Source organism: Anopheles nili (assembly GCF_943737925.1).
Source record: "Anopheles nili chromosome X unlocalized genomic scaffold, idAnoNiliSN_F5_01 X_unloc_11, whole genome shotgun sequence".
In the NCBI taxonomy this organism is placed as follows: Eukaryota; Metazoa; Arthropoda; class Insecta; order Diptera; family Culicidae; genus Anopheles; species Anopheles nili.
This window is the reverse complement of record NW_026525469.1, coordinates 210,001-215,000: the sequence shown is the minus strand read 5'-3', so window position 1 is coordinate 215,000 and position 5,000 is coordinate 210,001.

The window sequence follows — 5,000 nt, the reverse complement described above, 5'->3', positions numbered from 1 at the left end:
TCGTTTCACCGTTTGATGCGAGATCGGGGTATACCCGGTACCGCGGTACTTCCCACCCAGGTTGGATGGCCGTACAACACTCAAGAAGTAACAACGTGCCGGTGCTAAGCACCGTCTCCTCAAGATCTACGAGTTCTGACACCTCTTGGCTACTTGACCCCTTTCCCGGTGGGTGCAAGTCACTCTACTCCGAGCCCTGGGACACCTTCCCAGGGTGTTTTCCATGTACCACTAACCCTTGGTTGGACACCTCTTGGCTACTTGACCCCATTCCCGGTGGGTGCAAGTCACCGTGCGGAACCTTTCGGCCGCTCTCCCTAGGACTGTGTTGCAGGCAAGCACAGTGGTTCCGCGACCTAGAGACAGCGGCACCCCTTGTTACTGCTACTCCGAGCCCTGGGACACCTTCCCAGGGTGTTTTCCATCTACCACTAGCCTCTGGTTGACCATCGGTGGAGGTAGTTGATTTCACCCAAAACCACCCTAGGTCACCGTTCCGACCGCCCAGCTACCGTTAAAACGCCTCCGGACACCAGGACACACCTTCCCGGTACCAGAACCAGTCGTAGTTGCCGTCACCCAAATTTCATACAACCGTCACCCACGGGCCGAAACACCTTGCCACTACATGAGTCTAGTATTAGGTCCTAGGGTCTCTTTTCGACAACTCCCGACCTCCCTGATATCGAATCGTCAGTTTACATGAGGAGGCTAAACTTTCTATGACGACTCAGTACAACCATACCCCCCTATAATAGTGAAATGTCAAATTCTAGGGCTTTTTGGCCATGGAAAATTCTGAAGCTCGGCACGAGCAAACATGACCCATGCTTGTATCTCCGAAACTATGAGTCTGACAGTTTTGCACCCTTCTGCGGAAAGTTGTGTCTCGGTAAGCCTAAAAAGTCAGTAGAACATCACGAAACGATCCGACCACTCCTTCGACCTGTTTTGGGGTTTTGCAGTTTTCCATGGGGTATTTTGTATGGGGAAAACCGACCCATGCCCGTATCTCCGTACCTAAGCGTCTGACGGTCTTGGACCCCTTTAGGTAAAAGTTGCATTTCGTCGAGCTGAACATTTCACTAGAACATCGCGAAACGATCCGACGACTCCTTCTGGGAGTTTTTGGGGTCGGAAGGTTTTCTGGGACTTAGTCTCTGGAGCAACATTTCTGAAGCTCGGCACGAGCAACCACGCACGTGTCTTATATCTCCGTAAGTAAGGGTCTGACGGTCTTGGACACCTTTAGCAAAAAGTTGCGCCCTATCGAATGGAACATTTCACTAGAACACCACGAAACGATCCGACCACTCCTTCGACCTGTTTTGGGGTTTTGCAGTTTTCCATGGGGTATTGTGTATGGGGAAAACCGACCCATGCCCGTATCTCCGTACCTAAGCGTCTGACGGTCTTGGACCCCTTGAGGTAAAAGTTGCATTCCGTCGAGCTGAACATTTCACTAGAACATCGCGAAACGATCCGACGACTCCTTCTGGGAGTTTTTGGGGTCGGAAGGTTTTCTGGGACTTAGTCTCTGGAGCAACATTTCTGAAGCTCGGCACGAGCAACCACGCACGTGTCTTATATCTCCGTAAGTAAGGGTCTGACGGTCTTGGACACCTTTAGCAAAAAGTTGCGCCCTATCGAATGGAACATTTCACTAGAACACCACGAAACGATCCGACCACTCCTTCGACCTGTTTTGGGGTTTTGCAGTTTTCCATGGGGTATTGTGTATGGGGAAAACCGACCCATGCCCGTATCTCCGTACCTAAGCGTCTGACGGTCTTGGACCCCTTGAGGTAAAAGTTGCATTCCGTCGAGCTGAACATTTCACTAGAACATCGCGAAACGATCCGACGACTCCTTCTGGGAGTTTTTGGGGTCGGAAGGTTTTCTGGGACTTAGTCTCTGGAGCAACATTTCTGAAGCTCGGCACGAGCAACCACGCACGTGTCTTATATCTCCGTAAGTAAGGGTCTGACGGTCTTGGACACCTTTAGCAAAAAGTTGCGCCCTATCGAATGGAACATTTCACTAGAACACCACGAAACGATCCGACCACTCCTTCGACCTGTTTTTGGGTTTTGCAGTTTTCCATGGGGTATTTTGTATGGGGAAAACCGACCCATGCCCGTATCTCCGTACCTAAGCGTCTGACGGTCTTGGACCCCTTTAGGTAAAAGTTGCATTCCGTCGAGCTGAACATTTCACTAGAACATCGCGAAACGATCCGACGACTCCTTCTGGGAGTTTTTGGGGTCCGAAGGTTTTCTGGGACTTAGTCTCTGGAGCAACATTTCTGAAGCTCGGCACGGGCAACCACGCACGTGTCTTATATCTCCGTAAGTAAGGGTCTGACGGTCTTGGACACCTTTAGCAAAAAGTTGCGTATAACCATCCTCGTCAATACTCTCGAACACTGTAACTCGATCCGACCACTCCTTGGTACACTTTTGTGGGTTACCAGTTTCGGTTGGGACTTAGTCTCTGGAGACCAAATTCTGAAGCTCGGCGTGGGTACCGACTTTTTGTGCACGTCCGAGGGCCTCGACCGCCCCGAGAACCCGGACCTTCAGGATTTTGGCCATTTTTGGGGGTGCACAAAAGTCTTCGTAATCAACCTCGGATTGTACTTTTCATCATCTAGGGGCACCGTAGGGACCGAAAAAAGTGGTTTCGCATGATAGTCCACCTCGACCCATGTCGACCCTTGCGCGACCCCGACCTTCAGGATTTTGCTCTACGGAAGGGGGTGCACACTTGTGCGACCCCGACCTTCAGGATTTTGCTCTACGGAAGGGGGTGCACAAAAGTGTTCGTAATCAACCTCGGATTGTACTTTTCATCATCTAGGGGCACCGTAGGGACCGAAAAAAGTGGTTTCGCATGATAGTCCACCTCGACCCATGTCGACCCTTGCGCGACCCCGACCTTCAGGATTTTGCTCTACGGAAGGGGGTGCACACTTGTGCGACCCCGACCTTCAGGATTTTGCTCTACGGAAGGGGGTGCACAAAAGTGTTCGTAATCAACCTCGGATTGTACTTTTCATCATCTAGGGGCACCGTAGGGACCGAAAAAAGTGGTTTCGCATGATAGTCCACCTTGACCCATGTCGACCCTTGCGCGACCCCGACCTTCAGGATTTTGCTCTACGGAAGGGGGTGCACATTTGTGCGACCCCGACCTTCAGGATTTTGCTCTACGGAAGGGGGTGCACAAAAGTGTTCGTAATCAACCTCGGATTGTACTTTTCATCATCTAGGGGCACCGTAGGGACCGAAAAAAGTGGTTTCGCATGATAGTCCACCTCGACCCATGTCGACCCTTGCGCGACCCCGACCTTCAGGGTTTTGCTCTATGGAAGGGGGTGCACACTTGTGCGACCCCGACCTTCAGGATTTTGCTCTACGGAAGGGGGTGCACAAAAGTGTTCGTAATCAACCTCGGATTGTACTTTTCATCATCTAGGGGCACCGTAGGGACCGAAAAAAGTGGTTTCGCATGATAGTCCACCTCGACCCATGTCGACCCTTGCGCGACCCCGACCTTCAGGATTTTGCTCTACGGAAGGGGGTCTACTTGTGCGCAACCCCGACCTTCAGGATTTTGCTCTACGGAAGGGGGTGCACAAAAGTGTTCGTAATCAACCTCGGATTGTACTTTTCATCATCTAGGGGCACCGTAGGGACCGAAAAAAGTGGTTTCGCATGATAGTCCACCTCGACCCATGTCGACCCTTGCGCGACCCCGACCTTCAGGATTTTGCTCTACGGAAGGGGGTCGACTTGTGCGCAACCCCGACCTTCAGGATTTTGCTCTACGGAAGGGGGTGCACAAAAGTGTTCGTAATCAACCTCGGATTGTACTTTTCATCATCTAGGGGCACCGTAGGGACCGAAAAAAGTGGTTTCGCATGATAGTCCACCTCGACCCATGTCGACCCTTGCGCGACCCCGACCTTCAGGATTTTGCTCTACGGAAGGGGGTCGACTTGTGCGCAACCCCGACCTTCAGGATTTTGCTCTACGGAAGGGGGTGCACAAAAGTGTTCGTAATCAACCTCGGATTGTACTTTTCATCATCTAGGGGCACCGTAGGGACCGAAAAAAGTGGTTTCGCATGATAGTCCACCTCGACCCATGTCGACCCTTGCGCGACCCCGACCTTCAGGATTTTGCTCTACGGAAGGGGTCCTCTCTGTACAAGGTTTAGGGGTACATTTTCACCCAAAAACCACTATCGCTCATCCGAAACAACTCCTCGACATGTGTCTTCTCTGTAAATTTGGCCCCGATCTGACGAGTAGTTTTCGAGATATGCCCCTCTGAAGGTACATATTGGGACTTAGCCGATTTTCACCCATTGCGGTGTCTATGGGGTGTTGGGAATCGCTCTACCGACCAGCCGGTTGGAGATATCGAGTTGCGGTCTTCGGCGCGTTTGCTCAACTCCGTAATGCCTACTTTTCGTCCATACACACAACACCTCGCAGAGTTCTCCTTCTGCCAGATATAGCGCGTGCCCCTTTGTTCGTGCACCGTTTTGGCCCGTTTTTCGCACATTGCCTCGAAACCATGCGTCCGACGCTTTTGCGTCCCAAGTACCGATGTTAGAACACCACCGTGGCTAACTTTCGTCCATATACGCCAAACTTCTCAGACACCTCCATCCGAGAGTATTTCGTGTTTTCCCATATATTGCATACTGCCAGGGGTTTTCTTCCATACAACTTTCAATGTTCTGTAAAACACCCGCGCATCGTCCGATTGGACTGAAACTGCTCCGGCGCGCTCTCTGCCGTGCTACAACTCTGCGCAAACCATCAAAACCTCGATGCCTGCGTGCGCACCTAGCCATCTGAACTCCGTACACTCTGGCTTAACAGGCCTCTTAGCCCGTTACAACATGGCTAACCCACTGGTAACCGGTAACCGTCACTCGTCCAATGTGGTCCATCACCCGTGCAAGCTGTTTCGCGTGCTTGCGCTTGC